Source organism: Gigantopelta aegis, unplaced genomic scaffold (assembly GCF_016097555.1).
Source record: "Gigantopelta aegis isolate Gae_Host unplaced genomic scaffold, Gae_host_genome ctg3780_pilon_pilon, whole genome shotgun sequence".
Classification (NCBI taxonomy): domain Eukaryota; kingdom Metazoa; phylum Mollusca; class Gastropoda; order Neomphalida; family Peltospiridae; genus Gigantopelta; species Gigantopelta aegis.
The window spans coordinates 8-21353 of NW_024533507.1; the positions used below are offsets into that span (position 1 = coordinate 8).

General features: G+C 33.7%; 1 pseudogene; it reads left to right on the top strand.

Annotated features, from left to right (window-relative positions):
- The first annotated feature begins 515 nt into the window (after positions 1–515).
- LOC121392415 overlaps positions 516–21346 on the top strand; it is a 30576-nt pseudogene continuing 9745 nt past the window's right edge.

A 21346-nucleotide genomic window follows, 5' to 3' on the forward strand; every position in this document is an offset into this window, starting at 1 on the left:
ACTGTTATAATATTAGTAATTTTACTACATTTTGGTCCAAAAGACAAGAAATTTTTAATTATGTGTTATCTCTCCAAAGTCAGGTCCCCCCTGTCAACTTGAAACCAATTAGGTCTGACTTTGAATAATGTATAATGAAAGGATGTAGTCAGAAAATTAAACTCGGCACTGGTTAATTACAAAATCTTAACCAGTATCCAATATCATAATTCTTAACAATGCCTTATTTACATCAGTTTTTTCACAGTTCACTCTCTCTCCGCCTAATTTACTTACTCTTCTTTGACTGCAGTTTCTCTTATTCCATAACCTTCATCTTCATAATGATCCTTTAGTCTCGGCTCTAATGGATCTCAAACTTTATTCAGTCAAGGTCTACGTACACTAGAAAAACTATGTGTAGATAATCTACAACCTGATTTCTCTATGAACAATACAACCAGTGAGAGCTCAGTGATGCAGTCAGATCTAATTGTGATTCTCGTATCTTTAATGTTTAATTCTTATCAATTCAGGCAATTATGGCAGACACTTCATAACAATGATGAAAATATTGCTCAAGTAGCTTCAGAGTGTTGGGTAAATTTGGAGGTAGTAACAGGAAAATGCTGACTTCACCACAGCAGGTAAATTAATGATAATGCATATTCCTTCTGTATTGATTTGTTGTTGTGAATGGAGTAATTTAATGAGTAATTGTTTGTAATTAAGTGAACATTGTAATTCATTGATATGTTCTCTGTTTAGTTGGAAATACCATGAAAATTTGATTGATGGTTCTGGAAATATGGTAACATGTTCTGATGCTGAATGTCAGTTGAGATTCCTGTAGCAAAGGTAATTTAATTGTCATTATTAATGTAATGTACTGAGTTATCTGAATAAGGCTGTGGAGTTGCTGTAAAACTGTTAAAAACCTCATACAACTGATGTGTTTTATCGACAACAAGCATGGTTACTAATACAAGTAAGTATTACAAGATGATACACGTTCTTTCTTATATATTGATGGTACATCTTTCTCTTCTCTCAGAAGCGATCTTTAAGTTTCATTAATTTAAATGACTGTGGATACTGATCTCTATCAACTCCTTCGTCAAATCACTATCAAACCTGTGGAATTCAATGCTAATAGACTCAAACAACAGTTTCATGCCACAATGTACTAATAAAATAGCAAGAACAAACATTTGAAAACTGCTCTTAAAGGAGTCTTCAGTAAGTAACTCTACAGTTATAATATTGACTACCATATGTCACTAAAGAATATTAGATAATTGTTACTACGATTTTTGTTAGTTCATTGTAAATTATTGTATCGATAAAGATAAATTATGTATTTAGTTCAATTTTTTTGTTACTGTCTTTTTTTTAGTTTTGCATGTGTTACGTGACTTAAGAAAGGAAAGCTGTCGTTATTTTTGGCTGGTATGGTTAGAACATATCACTTCAGGGGTTAAAAAAAAAAAAAAAAAGCTGTTGCAACAAAACCTGTTATGTCATATAAGTTATATATATATATATATCCTATGTAAATAACTTGATTTATTCAGTATATATATTATATCCTATGTAACTAACACTGATTAATTCAGTATAAGATACTATATCTAGGTAACTAACACTGATTAATTCATTAATATATATATATATCCTATCAGTAACTATGTAACATGAGTAATTCAGTATATATCTAGTAAACTAACCACTGATTACAAGTAGTATATTATATATATCCAGATGTAACTAACATGATATAATTCACATTTAATATATAATCCTATGTAACTAACACTGATTAATTAGTATCGATCTATATAATACTACTGTTTAATCTAACATATTAATCCACTATCTATATCCTATGTAACTAACCATTGATTAATTCAGTATATATCTATGTAAACGAAAAAACTGATTAGTCAACCACTTAAGGTATATATATATATATATATCCTATGTAACTACCACTGATTAATTCAGTATATAATAGTATATCTCCTATGTAACTGTAACACTGATTTAATTCAGTATCTATATATATATATCCTCATGGTAAATAACACTGATATTAAGTATAATAGCCCCATAACAAATAACACTGATTAATTCAGATAATATAATATATATCCTATGTCACAACTCCAACACTGATTATTCAGCTTATGTTTATCATATGTAACTAACATTATATATATATATATATATATATTATTATATATATTATATATATATATAATATAATAATATATATATATATATATATATATATATCCTTATGTAACTAACACTGATTAATTCAGTTTATATAATATATTGTGTGTGGACATCTGTTTTTTGCTTTTTTTTCAGCTTCTTGCCAACTTCCTCAACAACTGTAAGTTCATTAACATATATATACTTACATATAACTACTCGTTTATGTTTGTCTTTGTTGATAAAGCTAACATTACTATCTCATTTATATAATAGAGTAGATATACAATTCATTTCGATCTATATTACTGATATATTCTCCTCAGTTCTCAAGATACTATGGATGTTTATGTTCTTTTGGATTGCTGTAGAAAAATGTGTGGCTAGTGATAAGAGAAAGAAACTCTGTCGTATTGCAGAATTAGCTCTTACATTTATTTGTGAGACAGCTGCTACTATGTTGGAGACCAAAGAGAAAGCATGTGAACTTCCTTGTTTGAGGTAGTGTAGAGAAATTGTGTGGCTGTTGTTATGAGAGGGCCCTGGTATGCCAAGAGTGGCGGTAAAGTTATATAACCCTGTATTTATTACTTCTAATTATAATGTGGGGGTATTAAAAATGAAACTGTTTTTTATTGTACGTTAGCTATATTTTCTGTTAATTTTAGATGTTGGGGCTGTTGGCTTATTTCTTCTTGAGAAGATGCCACGAAGTGGGTATAAATCATCAGTGACATTTCTTAGGCTCTCATGTTTGTAATAAATGATCTTAGCACATGAAGTATGTATTGTTATTATAATATGAGTGTATTATAATATATGTGTATTTATAATATAAGTGTATTATAATATATGTGTACATTATTGCATTGAATAATAGTGTCTTATCTTAATGGTAGGTATCTTCTGGTACTGTTTTACAATCAGAGGAGTTGTTAGAGAAGATGTTAAAACTTTGTAATTCAACTTATCGAAGAGAACACTGTATGTTGTACTACAGTGTGTATGTCTAACATTTATGGAGTGTGTAGTAGAGTCTTTGCCTATTGTAATGTCCTTTAATATGTGAAAAGGGACATCCCTATAATAAGTCAGGCACAACAATGTTAAAATTGATATTATTCTTGCACAAAATTTGAGTCTCTCTCTATCTTTTTCAAATAGTCTTCACTAGAGCTAGTCCAGTCTAAAGCATTTAGTGCTGTCACACGTCATATTGTAAAGGAAATTATTACACCAAATGAAGTGTTAGAAAACAGGTGAGTCTTAGTATCTACATGAGTAATTATTAGCTAGTGAGAAGTAGGTAAATGTTTTTAACTCAAAAAAAAAACTTAATTGTATTCAAGAGTAAATCAATATCTAAAAAACATCAATTTTAAAAAGGAAATTAAAAAATGCTATGTTCAGTTCTACTTAAATATATTCTCATAGTAATTAGCAGGGGACATCCTCATTCTTGTACTTTCATCTCCACACACTCTCATCTCAATGTAGTCAGTAGTAATTGAGCTGAGTGTCTTGTTAAACCAAAGGACGCGCCTGGGTTTTACAAGCTTGTTGATAAGATGCACATTTTCTACCATCCCAAAGTGGGTTATTTGTCCACAGTCTTCCTACCCAGTCAGGTTAGGTATAGTTCCGATTCAGTAAAAATAGTATTCACCTACAAATGATTGAGGTGTTTTGATACTGAATCACTACCAGCTATAAATGTCCAGACATGTTACGAGGAGAACCACGTGTGAGAATGATACCATCAAACATAGTGACTGTTGATATATCATGTCCTCGTTCCATAAGTTGTATTAGCCCATCAGGTGAAGCATACTGACACCCACTACCCTACCACACACTTGAGAATACTTGATACCATTAGAAGGGAATTTAATCTGACTGACAACTACCACTGTTTGAACTCTCTCGTCCACAAGCCCTAACACCCCTACTGACTGTACGGTCTAAACCAGAAGGGCAATCTCTGCAGAGTCAGATCATATCCAGATACGCTATCTTGGTCCATCCTCTCCAGAACTACACAAACTCCTCCATGTGACAATAAACAACACTGGTCCTTTCTTACCACCAAATGGTAATATCCAGATATACTATGAGGCCACTTGGTCTTAATTTTTTGCAAGAGTTCAAGAAACGTGAAGCCTACAATAAGGACCTTTCTTGTTTACTTCATAAAGTGTGATAATGCCGTCAATTGCTTGTTGATTTTGAAGACATTGGTAGCTATAGCTTGTAATGAGATATCAAGCATGTTTGATATATTATTTAATTTCCTCAAAATGTTTTTTAGAGTTTGTTCACTTGAGTACAGTTACCTAGCTGACCATCAGATGATGTTATGACTTGTCGTACTAGATCTAAATGGAGAAGAGTAGCCATACCCTTGTAAAGATGTGTTAAAGAGGCAAAATCTTTGTAGCTAGTTAGTGGCAAGGTCATTGACTATGTTGCTAATATTGGTGAGGAAAGAGGGTGTCATTTTGCACGTGTTATCAGGTGAAGGTGACTTGATGTCAATGCTTGACCATCAGAGATAAGACTGCAAAGAACTATTGCCCAATAAATGGACAGTAAATGATGACAAGATCATTATTGCTCAAGAAGAGTTGATTGGTGAAAACCCAAAGAAAAGTATTCTCTAAATTTTATTGCACTTAACCTGCAAGAATGACATTTATATAACTTTACCCTTGCATGCGGTATGGGACTGTGGACTCCTCTATTTAACTGATGGGAGTTCCAATATAGATAACTTTCTATTGACTGATAGTCTAAATTTGTCTAATGTATAGAAGATGAATGAGAGGGCAGTTTGTGGTATGTAACTTCACATTGACCAGTTAATACATCAATTAAATCCTAGTAACCACAATATTCACCCTTCCTACCAGATCAAAACATGCTATGACATTTCATCTTTCTCTTTTGAAGATAGGTTAAGGTAAATCTTATTTTTTGCTGTGATTGTTTGAGAGTGAGGACACAATTAATGGACATTGCTTTAAAAGATTAAAATAACTAGAATATCATCCATCCAGACAATGAATAAAACAATCATTATTATATACAATGCTATAATAATTGCTATTGTAGGAGAAATTGAAGGAAAAAAAACATTAACATAATGATGCCTACAAAAGGTTTTTTATCTGGAGCTGAAAAGAGAACTTATTTAATTTAATATCAATTTGAGATGTTCTATATTAACATATATTTCATAATAACTAACAGGGACATCCTCATCCCCAGTAGAATGATCTCCACACACCCTCATCTCAATATAGTCTACGAGTAGTGTTAAAGTTGAGAGCCTTGTAAAACACGGAAAGACCAGGAGCTTGACAACAATAATTTTCAAGGGAAACCACAACCACTACCATCCCAAAGAGGATCGTTGTGTAAAGCCTATAAAACATGAATTGGCATTAAGATCTTGATTTCCTGACTCACAAAAAGTAATCATTTCCTATAAAACTTTGAAGATTGTTTTTGAGTACTACGTTGAGAACAGGGACAATTAAACGACCATCAAGATAAATGCTTGAATCAATAAGACCAGCCATAAATGTCCAGATATGTTGACGAGGAGAACATGTGTAAGACTAATACCTCAACATAGTGACTGTTAATTGTTTTATGTCCTGTTCCAAGAGTTTATCTACAGCATTGGTGATCCATACTGATACCCCACTACCTACCACAGCACCTGAGAGTAACTGATGCCTTGGAAAGAAACTTAACTGACTGACAACCAGCACTTGAACTTTGTTTTCCACAAGCTCTAATACCTCTGATGATACAGTTTAAACCCAGGAGGACATACCTCTGTGGAGTCAGACATTATCCAGATAGCTATTTCTTGTCCATCCTCCTCCAGGAATTACACAACTCTTCCATATGACAATAGACATATATTGGTCCTTTCTTACCAACAGCTTGGTATATCGCAGACACACTATGAGGCATCTCATCTTAACTTTTTCTTTACAGGAAGTAAGTAGAGGTTTTGTTCTTTGTTCATTTTGTCAATAGCCTGTTGATTTCGTAAGACATTGGTAGCTATAGCTTGTAATGTGATATCAAGAGTCATCTGATATATTGTTTAATTTCCTCAAAATGTTCTTTAGAGTTTGTTGACTTGAACTACAGTTACCTAGTGTCATCAGATGATGTTATGACTTGTCGTACAAGATCTAACTGGAGAAGAGTAGCCATACCTGTAAAATTGTGTTAAAGAGGCAAAATATTGTAGTAGTTAGTGGCAAGGTCATTGACTATGTTGCTAATATTGGCGAGGGGAGGAAAGAGGGTGTCATTTTTGCAGTGTATCAGGTGAAGATGACTTTATGTCAAACCTGCTTGACCATCAGAGATAAGACTGCAAAGAACTATTGCCCAAATAAGAGGACAGTAAATGATGACAAGATCATTATTGTTCAAGAATAGTTGTTTGCTAAAGACAAAGAAAAGTATTCTCTAAATTTTATTGCACTCAACCTACAAGAACTGGCATTTATATAACTTTTACCGTGCATGCATACCATGGGACTGTCACTCTTCTATATCATCAAGAGTGTTTCAATATAGATAACCTTTCTTTGACTAGTAATTTAAGTTTATCTAATGTATAAAAGATGAATAAGAGGGCAGTTTGTGGAATTGTAACTTCACATGGACCAGTCAATAGATTGATTAAAGTAGTAGTAGTCTAGTTTTTTGTGAGTGTATCATGACATTGTCCCTTTTACTATAGAATTAGAGGTTATGTAACTTAAAGAAAACATTAAAGTAGATGTTATTAGGAATCTCATGAAATGTTAATTATCTTAAACAGATTATTCTCATAATTGTATTACAAAAACCAAAAAGTAATTCTTAGAAAATGATATCAATTCAATACTAATACCTACTTCATAGTAACTAACAGGGACATCCTCATTGCTTGTGCTTTCATTGGATTACACTATCAACTCAATGTAGTCAGTAGTGGTAGAGTTAAGGACCTTGTTGAATCACTGGAGACCATTATCTTAAGATAGTGGTGTGAAGTTTATACTGCCTAGTTATTGGTTGGGTCCTCAGATTCACAGGAATAATCATGATCACTGGTTTGTTGTACAAACTTTGTCTGATACTGACTTGAATTTAGCAACTGTTGTCTCTCATTTTAAACAATGTATGAATATGTGACGACTCTCTCTCTCTCTCTCTTTCTCTTCTCTCTCTCTCTCTCTCTCTCTCTCTCTCTCTCTCTCTCTATCTCTCTCTCTCTCTCTCTCTCTCTCTCTCTCTCTCTCTTCTCTCCTCTCTTACTCTCCATATTCAGGCTCATCATAAAGTCTCATGTTATTAAATCAAGTGGCAGGTAAATCTGTATCCTCCATTATTGAACCTCATAAAGAACTCCTTGTGGAATGATCCTCCACAAGAAACCATCTACTAAACATCAACCTATCAATACTCAAAATTGCTCTAATGGTATTCAACTGTAATTACATGTACTATAAGATACTTTAATATACATATACTAAATACATGTACTATAACATACTGTAAATATACATGTACTATAAGATACTTTAATATACATATAAATACAATAATGTACTATACAATATGTGTATATACATGTACTATAACATACTGTGTCATATTACATATACATACAATACATGTGTACTATAAGATACTGTAATATACATATACTACAATACATGTACTATAACATACTGTAATATACATATACTACAATACATGTACTATAACATACTGTAATATACATGTACTACAATACCTGTACTATAACATTACTGTAAATATACATGTACTACAATACCATTACTATAACATACTGTATATACATGGACTACAATACATGTCTATAGTTACATCTGTATATATACTGTAATACAATACATGTAATAACATACTGTAATATACATTACGTACTAATACATGTACTATAAACATACTGTAATATACATATTACTACAATACATGTTAACTATAACATACTGTAATATACATATACTACAAAAATGTACAGATAACATACGGTAATATACATATGAGTACAATACATGTACTATAACATACTGTACTATACATATATACAATACATGTACTATAATATGTAATATACATATAATACAATACTGTACTATAACATACTGTATATACATGTATATATAAGATACTCTGTATAATTTAATTTACTTATATCATTTTTATCATTTAGGATGGATATACTTTGCTGTAATTTATCTCCTCGTCTTTTCTCTATTTCAATCTCTCTGTCCCAGAACATAAAGTATTCTTTCAAGAGGTTACCCTATATTAATATATTCTTAATACTCTTACAAGTTTGTTTTTCTTTTAGTTACTAAACTTTATGTGAAGGGTGGACTGACATGTACTATCTAAATTACCTGTTATAAAGGGTTCAAAGTCTAGTACCACCTCAAGATCAGTGGACTAGGTATGTCACTACTATTATAATATATTATTATTTAAAATATAATTGTCTTATAGCTGCATTGGCTGCTTGCACATATCTCACGGAAATGAGAGAGAGAATATTTGGTGTCTTGTATAAGCTCTTAATTCTATTCGTATGAATTACAAAATGCAGGCAAGGAAGCTATGATGAAAGTAGTTTTTGACTGCATTCTTGAGTAGTGTATATCTACTCTCTCTCTCTTTCTCCATGCAGTTTATGGGCTGACCACATCTCAGAGTGATATTGGTAGTACACAGCTGCCATTACGACCATTGCTCATTGATAGTTAGGAATTACCGGTTAGCCTAAATCCCCACTTCCTACAGAGACTCACTCACATGGTAGAACTATTTTCCACCTTCCTTCAATGAAAAAAATGTGTGAATCATTATTGGTAAGTGCACTAGGCACTGGTGAATGAGACATTAATTAGGATAACAAGAGGTGTGGTTTTTATGTTATTATTTTAATAGTTACTAATATCTGCTCAACTTAATTGAGTGGTGTTGAGTACATAGTGTTCTATTCAATAGTGTTATTTAGACTACCCAGTGAGTACTATAATATTGTAGTTGTACATGTATACTACTTCAATAGTAGAACTTACCAGTGAGTACTATAATATTGTAGTGTATATTTATACTATTCAGTAGTTAGACTACCAGTGGGTTGTAGTCAAAACAATGGTCTAATATTAGATGTATCTATTAGCACACAAACCTCAGTTGTTGGTAACAAGTAAGCGTTGGTGGTGTAATGGTTAGCATTGTTGCCTTCCATAGCAGTAGATCCGGGTTCGATTCTCCGGCCAACGTCATATTTTTTCATTGTGTGACAATTTTTTGGTCCGGAACCACAAACATGATTAAGTATGATCAACATTTTAAAATAATAATGGTAAATTATATATTTTATTATTTTTTAGTTCATCTGATTTAAGACGTTTGGGTTGATGTGTTAGTTAGTGGAGGTCAAAGACGAAACAATAAGAAGAGAGGAGTCAATGGACGAGGATATAAGATATGTTATGCCTTTGTTTTAGAAGTTCAGTATGTTTCTTATCTTGGAGAGGTTCCACATGTTACAGCGTATCATTAAACTATTTGAACCTCTCTTAGCACTGTGTATTAAAGCTGAAAAAAGCTCTGGCACTGAAGTACATAAACCATTAAAGACTATGTACTGTTATATGATGGTTTCATTATATAGCTCAGTAGTCTGTTTCGTGATCCACTGTTAAAATTTGCGATTAGATTTCCATCTTTAACTGTTTGGACTTTTTCTTGCTCTTATTGAACCACTGTCACTAGGAATACTCATGTAAGTTGTCAGTAGATATGATGCTCATCTTCTCTCTCTCTCTTTCTTTCTCTTTCTCTCTCTCTCTCTCTCTCTCTTCTCTCTCTTTCTCTCTCAGTGTTTTCTACGACAAAAGGATGGTGCAACATTAAAAGAATATCTCTCAACTAATCCACAGAAACTGATATTAGCTACATTCAATGCTCAAATATCAGCAGTAAGAGTCATTGTTATAATAACTCAATAATCATCATTTCTTAGACTCCTGGTATGGGAAGAAGCTATAGCACAAAAAAGGTCTGAATTACAATATCAGGTATTGCACTGTGTCAGTAAGTTATAATATAAGTCATCGTTCCAAATGATGTCCTCTCTTGTTCAGGTTTTCTCTGGAACAAGATGAGGAGGGATTCAAGACAAGAAAAACTGTAGTGGACTATTTAAAGAAGATATGGCTGTTGAAACATATCATACCCTCATTGTTAAAGTACAAAACCCCTTTAAATACGCCAATATTATGTCTCTATCTCTTTAGGATACTGTTCCATTGAGTCCTTGGCAAGAATGTACTATGCTAGTGAAATGTTTACTATGTTATTGCAAGTACGAGTTCAGTATTTAGATCTAATGTACTCTAATTTGTCCCCTTATTAGGTACCATAAAGACGACATTGAGACTCTTTTCTATCTCTTGAAAGCGTTCATGTTTGTGTCACATTACTCCTTTCCTTTCCTCAAATCGTACTTAGAGAATGAAGTTGCTAAAAAATATAGCATTGAATTGAAAAGAACTGTGTTTTTTTAAATTTGTTGACATTTTTTTGCTACCAGACTACCCCCAAGAACTCAAAGCTAGGGTAATGCCTACCACCTGTAATATATTGGACGTTGTGTAGATTAATTAATAATTTATTAATTGTACAATTTCTTTTTTAAAAGATTTTGCAGCATTTTTAATTCCAATGTTCACTGTTCTTTTGAGAGAAATGAAGGAGATGAGGTAATCAATTATATATACCTTTACAACTCTTTTGACATCTCTTCCCCTACAGCTGTTGGGCGGTCCTCCTGATCCAGAGAAAGATAACGACACTAACGTTATAGCGGTTTTATCACAAAGTCTCAACCCTGATAAACCATTTGGAAGCTCTGTGAGAAATATTGATATAGTTTTCTTATCTCTACACATCTTTCTTTAGGACTCTGTTGTGTATCCTCCTACTTCATTCTCTTCATTATTAGTAGAACATGCTGCTCCCACCACATTCATGATTCCAATAATAAGTAAGAGAAGGAGGACAAATGTTAATAATTATTTGTGTATTTTTTTTTCCTCTCAGAAAACAAGGAGCTAAGTTGTGGAGATTGATGACATTTGCTTGGCCTTGTCTGTTGCCTAAGCAATGTGTTGTAAGTAGATGTTATAGTCGTACTAATTGACTTCTTTATCTAGGATCCTGCTACCAAATATCATGGACATTTATACTGCTCACATTATTGCTAATTTGCCATTCATAAAAGAATTGTACTACAAGTAAGACAATATAGAAACTATATACAGAGAGATGGTGGTATACATGTCTTCTAATAACCACATGGTCTTCATAGTCTGTTAAAAGCACATGCTATCGAAGCTAGAGCTATTGTTCGACAAGCTCTGGATCATATTAACCCCCGTGGTTCCTATTAGAATGGAAGATGCTATGTAAAGCCTTACCTAGTATTAGATCAAGCAGGATTCTCCCTTATCCCATTAGGCTTACTTTAGTTCATTGGACCAAAAAGATCATTGTAGAAGAAGGTCAGACAGTAGCTCAGTTGGTACATATGCTGTGAGTCAACTAATTATTTCTGTTAATGGATATGACATCTCTATCTAGACAACTGTTATGTCGTCATTATAAAGTGTATTATCCAGTTAGACAACATCTTGTACAACATATGGTCTCTTCAATGCAGAGACTAGGTCTTACCAGTAATGTTAGTTTAATGTACTGTATTATAGATTGGTATCAACTGTTTTGTGTATCTTCAAGGCTACTATTGAACAGAGAAGTTAGCAGTAGATTTGACTGAGTCATTATAAAATGGGGAGTTTCAAAGAGCTAGAGAAGTCCAAGAATGGAAGTAAGTTTAATTAAAAAACATAAACACCTGACTGACTTCTTTGTTAGGGAGACCCAATGGAACATGGTATTCTAAAAGATACTATTACTAGTGGAGGAGAGTCATGGTATGTATATTTTTAATCCTAAAGCAATAGGTATATATTTTGTTGTCTTTAGTTGGGAATGAAGCGGTCTGCAAGTGACAGTACTGTGGCCTCTTCTGTTAGTGGTAATGGTTCGACTGAGGGTGGTCTAAAACGACAGAGAAGTCAGCCTCAAGTGGCTGATCCAACATGGCCACTCGACAAACAACATGCTTGACTCCATTATTAACTTCCTCATTGATTAGCTTGTCAGGTAATGGCTACTGGTGGACCAAAATGAATTATTTAAATACTCTTATATTTAGTCAAATGATTCTCAAGTCACTAATGTTCCTGGCTCACCTCCTACTTCTGGTGAAGCACTGTCTAAAAGAGTGTCTCTTTAATTCGTACTGCTCTCAAACCAGATCTCTGGCCAAGTAAGACACATAGAACATGTTAATTATGTGGTCTTGTGATCCTGGCTCTGATTTCAGGTATTGATGTTAAATTGTCATGGTTTGGGAACTTTTAGACACTATTGTAAGTATAGTACATTTGTCATGTGACATTACTCATCTTTGTTTTGCTAGTCTCAAGTTGATAATTCAAGTGCTGCAGCTGGTCCTGCTGGTCTGCAGCTGCTGCTGCTAATAATGCGCCTACTTATGCTAGTGTGTGTACTGCCCTAGAAATACTCACCTTTCTTCTCCTTGTACTGGTAAGGATTACACACAATAATAATAGTTTTATAATATGTTAATAACTTCTCTATATTATTGTGTAGTTGTATGGGTTTTTTTGTTTGATCACTTGTTTATTTTCTTCTTTTTTTCTAGCCTCGTCAAGTCATATTAGCAGGATTTAAAACATTACACAGAGGACTACATCTATGTATGACATGTAACAATACCAAGGTCAGTTTATACCACCACAATAGATGATAGCAAGTTAACAATATAATGTTTAGGTTGTACGTTATCTTCACCTCATTTATACCACGACTCATGAGTATGTTCCCAACTGAACCAGGTAAGATATAGTATTGTATATATAGCTGTTTACAATATCCTTTCTCTTTAGCATCAAGTCAACTTGCTCCTAAACATGAAGAATTAGAACCGACTCTATTCTAATGTACAAAGAACTATCATAGAAGGGTTAACAACATATGAAAAGTGAGACAACTCTATTATCATCACAATGATATAAATTGTTATCTTTCTATTTTCAGAGCTTCTGTCCAGCCACTACAGGACTCCATTGTACATTTGATGATACTTAAAGCTGCCTGCAACAATGACCCTACTTACATTGACAGGTACTGTACTCGACTAGTTAACTCACTAGACCTACCTTTATCTCTCTAATGTGTAAGATTTCTTACACCATTTATTAAAGTAATGCAGAAACTACATAAGAACACATCACTGCATCATCATCCTCACCCGAGACTCAAAGTAGATACTGTATTTAGTATGTAGTTAGTGTTAAATCTTTCTATAGCTATTTCTGAGTTACTTCAGTTAAGTATTGATATGTGTAAGCTACGGGTTACTATGATGCCTCAAGACTGTCGTAAAATGTTCTTCAACATTCACTCACTTCTCTGATAGAAAAGTCTACTGATATTAAACTACTTAGTCTATAGCTCGAGTTGTGGATGATTTGGTCAAGAACAGAGTGAGTGATTGGTTCATTGTCATGTAATATTGACCTCTTATATCCACAGCATGATCTTCCATCTCATGCTGGACCAACCTTCGTGAGAATTCTCTTCTTCTCTCTCGTATGATGACTTTCTTTTGAAAAGAAATTTGCTGATGATATTGAACTGATGGCTTGTTTCTTGATACTGTCCTCTTTGTCTACAAGTTAGTATGATCCACTCAGTCATCCATTGTTCCATCTATCCATCATTCAGTTGTCCATCCATCTTGCAATCTATTTATTGCATTTTCTATTTTCAGTAGAACATCAATTATGTTTCACAGAATTAACAGCAAAATTAGAACACATTTCTCTTGGATTACGATCTTCTCAAATACAAATCAAACCAAATTCTTGAGGTATACACTAGCATATATTATAGTAGTGCAATATCCTATTACACTGGTACAGGTCTATGAAGCTAGATACCACAAAGACTATATGATCGTCTCCTTTATATAATGTGTTCTCAAACTGGGAGCAACTGTGGAGGACACTTCTGGATCAAACAATGCATTGAAGTATGACTGCAAACTCCACTGACAATTACTATATTCATTGTATTCTTTAGTTGCTGATATCAGTAGGAATGTTGGACTCACCACTTAGGCCTCACCTGCTTCCCTGTTATGCCTTGTGTCTCATCTCTTTGTCCCTCGTCCACTCCTTTATCCATGATGTAACAGAAACCTCCTACTATCACCTCTCAGCTTCCAGAGGAATTAATGGAGGTGTGGAAGGTGATGGAGTGAGGGTGGAGGTGTAGGAGCTCTTGAGAAACTTAGTATAAACTGTCTACATTTTTAAGTGATTGTAGAAATGTGCAGGTATGACAAGATTGTATAACATTGTATCATTCTCTCTCTCTCTCTCTCCTCTTTATCTCTCTCCCCCTCTCTCCTCTATTTCTCTCTCTCTCTCAGACAAGACAACCTCTTTACTATTGCCTTAAGTTTCTCTATGTCATGAAAGTACTACACTGGCTCCTCGAGCAGTTTGGGTTGATTTATTTCCTAACTTGTGGGGAGCACTCTCAGACAGACACAAACAGTAAACCTGTTTTACCAGTATAATATCAGTAGTCTATCTTACTTTAGGCCTTTCTGGAGAAATGAGTCTCTTTATGTGCAGTGCAGCTCACCTCATTCAAATGGATTGTCATCCCAGTGCTGTGGGGACATTTCTAGAGGGAGTACTTCGTTGTAAACCAACTCCACATATAGATCCTGTTTATTGAAAGTATGAATGTGTAACTATTATTAGAAGTCTGTTTCTATTAATAGTAACGTTAGTAGTAATAGTAACAGTACTAACAATTGTATTGTTTAAAAGCTGTTACTTTGATATTGTATGAGATTATAGAAGATACTTTATTTCATAATTATTAATTAATTATTATTATTATTTCTTATATTTTTTTCTTTTAGTATTTAGGTAAAGTTCACAACTATTGCATGGAGCTTCCTTAATCTTGAAGATAGAGCTAAGTTAGAAGGAGAGCTTTCGTTAACATCACGAGAACCTCCACCTTATGATGGAAATTATTCTGAGGAAATCTTAGATCCACTCAAACATGTATGACCCTTTTTATTTCTTTACATTAGTTTGTCTCTTTGTTAGGGAAACTCTCAATTCATTATCAGAGTTGTATTCATTGTTAAATGAAGATGATATGTGGGTTGGCTTATGGACATTGAGATGCAGGTAAGAAGAGAGAAGAGCTCCGACCACTTTCCTTTCTCCTTTCCTTTCTCAGATTTCCTGAAACTGGTACAGCAATAGCATTCGAATGTCAAGGCATGTTTGAACAAGCCCAAGAGAGCTATGAACAAGGCATGAGTAAAGCAAGGAGCTACATAACATTGGTCCTGCTCCTCCGTCAGTTTTACCAGAATACAAACTATGGGAAGAGCATTGGTGTAAGGTAGGTAATAGACATTATATTACAATATATACGTAATGTTTGATTGTTAAATAGATGTGCTCGTGAGTTAGGACAATGGGACACATTAAATGAATTTGGTAAAGCTCATGAAGGGACTAACCCTTTCTTAGGTAATAGCAGTCTCTTATTATATCAGCTTACTTATCTCTTCTTTTCACACACAGTCTTAGAGAATGCTTGGCGTGTCCAAGACTGGGCTGCCATGAGAGAGGCATCTACACAAGCTGAACCAATCTGTTCAGAGAGTTACAGCGCCAAACTCAATCTTCTCAGAGGATTTCTTGCTCTATGCTATCCTGATGAACAACGACTAAGTGCCGTAAGTAACACTAAGATATCGATAAGAAATGATTTATATCTCTCTTAAAAGGTTGAGAAATTAGTTGAGGCTGCTAGTATTCAAAGTGTCAAACAATGGCGGAGACTACCTCATATTGTTTCTCATTCTCATATTCCTCTACTTCAAGTATCTCAGCAATTATTGAACTTCAAGAAGCCACACAAATACACAGCGGTCTACAATCTGGATCATTGAGTCGTCAAACTTTTATAAATGAAGTGAAAAACTATCTTTAAAACATGGAAGTAAGCAAAACAAAATAATTATGTTAATAATTTAAATGTGACAATGTAGGAATCGTCTACCAAACCACTTTGATGATCTAAGCTACTGGAGTGATGTGTTCCTTTGGAGAGAACAACATTTAGAAGTATTATCAAAGCATATGATGGCTCTACTCATGGAGAACATGTACTACTATTCTAAATAAACACAGCTGTCTTTATCGTTCTCTCTTTATACAGAGTAACCAAGGAATGCTTGCTGTCCACCATCTTGCCAGTGGTATCACTCAGTTTGCTAGTATTGCAAGGAAGCAAAAGTTAGCTACAGTCAGTCTGGACTCTCTCAGCAGGTAAAGCTACTCTTTAATGAACACACATATTAGCTACTAATTCTTGTTACTCTCCTGTACAGGATTCATAGTATACCCAGTGTACCTGTAGTTGATCTCTTTCAAAAGATTAGACAACAAGTGAAGTGCTACCTCATGACAGCTCATGTCATGGAATCAACTGAATTACAAGAGGTACCTATTCTATAGTCCATCTACATTATACATTGTATTGTGTTTATATAGGCTATGGACTTTATTGAGTCAACTAATTTGAAATACGTCTCTAAAGAATTTTTTCTGAATTTTTAGCTCTCAAAGGTACGTTTCTAACAGACTGGAAAGTAAGTCAAAACACTATCTCCTTTAATATAATTATAGAATTATCAATGCCCTTATATGGTATAACTATAGTATTAAACTATCAATGTCCTTATATGGTATAGCTATATAAACTACTAATATTATATATATATGTCCTTATCATGTATCTTTTGTTACAATAGATCTGAAATGCTAACAAATCATTTAGTGCTTCTGTACAACTTCATGATGGACTGGTCAAAGCTTACTCTTTGGGGAGACTGAAAGGATCAACTCTTCACTCAGATAGGTAAGTACTAGCAGTATCAATAAGACTATTTCCTTTATGAGAGTTTGTATTATACTACCACTGTGAGACACAATTGTTTTGTCTTTATAGGGTATAACACTGGAGCTTCTGCTTTAACTTGTTATCTTCATGCTTGTCGACATCAGAGTGAACCTAAGAGTAAAAATATTTAGCTAGAACTATTTGGATGTTCCTTATGATGATGAAAAGGTACTTTACATTGTCATATTGTTAATGTAATTGTTTATAGTTTTAATAAATGCTTTGTTTTTATTTTTAATAAGACTTGTAATTTAATTTTGTATTCTATTTTGATAATAGGTACAACTAGCTGAAACACTGGACAACTTCATGGGAATTCCCCCAATGCATTGGTTACCATGGTGAGTCAAATTTTAGATATTAAAAACAATAGTAATTGGTCCCATTCAGTAAGAGTTATGAGGGAAGTATTACTGGAAGCAATAATGTCAATAATTTAGAGGTTATTATTGAGTGATTCTTTTAACAGTAAATCACTTATGTTCTTGTCATCCTGTGTGGGGCGTGTCTATTGTCACAAACTGGCAGTATGATATCACTGTTGTATTTGCCAATTTTAATATTTTTTGTGCCATCCATACAATTCTTGCTATGATTGTTAACAATAGGAGTACAAATATCACAAATTTTAACTTACCAACAATCTCAGTCTCTGATGACTTCTACTTTATATAACTAACGTTGATAATAATATGATTATATTGTAGTTATCATAATTCTCATTGGATAATATGGAATGTCCTAGAGGACATAAATAAAGAATTCATACTCAATTCTTAAACTAAATTCTCACTTGATTCTACAATCTCTTTTTGGAGTGGGTGTGGCATCTAATCATTCCAACAATGTTAGGTCTATGAGTTTAGGTATAGTGTTTAGGGATATGTTTCAGTTGATAACAAACAGAATCTGAATCTGTTCCCTAAACTCTAAACTCTTAAGTGTAGGCCTAATATCATCAGATGAAGTAAGTGGCCATGCCCAGTCCAAATAATTGATTGTGAAAATGATCTAATAGATTGAGTATCAGTTTAATATCAAGTATGAACTTTATTTTTGCCTCTAGGACATTCCATAGATTACTCACTAATTTTTTTTTTCAAAGTAATTGTTTCTCTCTGAAGAAATATACATAGCCTCTCAACTCACAATTGTTACCAACTCTATTTAGTGGTTGTTACTGATTATATTACAGTGAATACTGTGGGTTATCAGGTTCATTGTCTTCCTTTGGGTACCCTATTAGTTTTCTTAGTATTGACAGATGTCTTGAGGAAATTTACATAACCTCTCAACTCACAATTGTTACCATTCTATTTATGGTTGTTACTGATTATATTAATAGTGAATTTGTGGTTATCAGGTTATCAGTGTCTTCCTTTGGTACCCTATCAGTGTTATTTAGTACTGACAGATGTCTTGAGGAAATTTACATAACCTCTCAACTCACAATTGTTACCAACTCTATTTATGGTTGTTACTGATTATATTAACAGTGAATACTGTGGGTTATCAGGTTATCAGTGTCTTCCTTTGATACCCATTAGTTTATTTAGTATTGACAGATGTCTTGAGGAAATTTACACAACCTCTCACTCACAATTGTTACCAACTCTATTTAGTGGTTGTTACTGATTATATTAATAGTGAATAACTGGGTTATCAGGTTATCAGTGTCTTCCTTTGGTACCCTATTAGTTTTATTTAGTATTGACAGATGTCTTGAGGCATTTACAACCTCTCAACTCACAATTGTTACCAATTCTATTTAGTGGTTGTTACTGATTATATTAATAGTGAATACTGTGGGTTATCAGGTTATCAGTGTCTTCCTTTGGTACCCTATTATTTTTATTTAGTATTGACAGATGTCTTGAGGAAATTTACATAACCTCTCAACTCACAATTGTTACCAATTCTATTTAGTGGTGTTACTGATTATATTAACAGTGAATACTGTGGGTTATCAGGTTATCAGTGTCTTCCTTTGGTACCCTATTAGTTTATTTAGTATTGACAGATGTCTTGAGGAAATTTACATAACCTCTAACTCACAATTGTTACCAATTCTATTTAGTGGTTTGTTACTGATTATATTAATAGTGAATACTGTGGGTTATCAGGTTATCAGTGTCTTCCTTTGGTACCCTATTAGTTTATTTAGTATTGACAGATGTCTTGAGGAAATTTACATAACCTCTCAACTCACTATTGTTACCAATTCTATTTAGTGGTTGTTACTGATTATATTAATAGTGAATACTGTGGGTTATCAGGTTTCAGTGTCTTCCTTTGGTACCCCTATTAGTTTATTTAGTATTGACAGATGTCTTGAGGAAATTTACATAACCTCTCAACTCACAATTGTTACCAATTCTATTTAGTGGTTGTTACTGATTATATTAATAGTGAATACTGTGGGTTATCAGGTTATCAGTGTCTTCCTTTGGTACCCTATTAGTTTATTTTAGTATTGACAGATGTCTTGAGGAAATTTACATAACCTCTCAACTCACAATTGTTACCAATTCTATTTAGTGGTTGTTACTGATTTATGGAACTCTATTAACAGTGAATACTGTGGTTATCAGGTTATCAGTGTCTTCCTTTGGTACTCTATTAGTTTATTTAGTAATGACAGATGTCATGAGGAAATATAATATCCTTTCAATTCATAAAACATGTCAAACACTTTTAATAGACCTCTATAAAAATAGAGACACTGTCCATTATCACTATCATTCTGCTGTCTTAACAAAATATGTTGGCTAAAGGAATATTGGTGTTTTTCCTCTGTCTTTATGTTGAGACTACCTGTCACTCTATCCCCATTGGTTGTAATAGTACAACTGATTCTATAGCTTTGTCTTTAGCTCAATCTCTTCAAGGAATTACTAATGCTCTTCTAGTAAATAGTCAAAACCAGTTGTTCTGGTAGTACTTCAACTCCTTGTTGTCCCACTGAACCTTCTCCTCTTCCTACTTCATGTAAAGAAATTAAAACCAAGTGGCCTCATAGTATATCTGGATATTACCTCATTGGTTGTAAAAAAGGACCAAAGTATGTCTATTGTAATATGGAGGAGTTGTGTGGTTGTGGAGGAGGATGGACAAGAATAGCATATCTGGATATGTCTGACTCTACAGAGGCATGTCCTCCTGGGTTTAAACTGTACCAGTCAGGAGGTGTTAGAGCTTGTGGAAAACAAAGTTTAGGTGCTAGTTGTCAGTCAGTTAAGTTCCCTTCTAATGGTATCAATTACTCTCAGGTGTGTGGTAGAGTAGTGGGATATCAGTATGGCACTACTGATGCTATGTATGCAGGAGTACATCAGGGTGAACAGCCATATGGTTCTAAACTTGCTCCAGAGCGTTTAATATTAACTCCTACTATGTTGATGGTATCAGTCTCACACATGGTTCTCCTCGTCAACATGTCTGGACATTTATGGCTGGACTTATTGAGGCTAGCCTTTTTAGCGATGGTCGTTACAATTGTCCCTGTTCTCAAGGTAGTCTTCAAAATTCTACTATACCTTCATTTATTGGAAATGACTATTTTTGCGAGTCTGGAAACCCAAGTACCAACCGTAAGATTGATGGTTCTACATTCTACACAGCTGATCCTCTCTGGGATGGTAAAGGGTGTGGTTCTTTAGAACAAACTTGTTGTCAAGCTCCTGGTCTCCCATGGTTCCACAAGGTCCTTAACTCTACCACTACCAACTATATTGAGATGAGGGTGTGTGGAGATGAAGGTGGTGAAGATATTCCTGTTAGTTACTATGAGATATATGTTAAATGAGGACATAATATAGTGTCTATAAGAGTATCTTAGTATTACACTTTATAAGTTGTTCTCGCTGTATTAACAATATATTAATAATAGTGTGAATGATTATTAATTTGTCCTTTGTTGTTATGTAAATAATAATTTTAA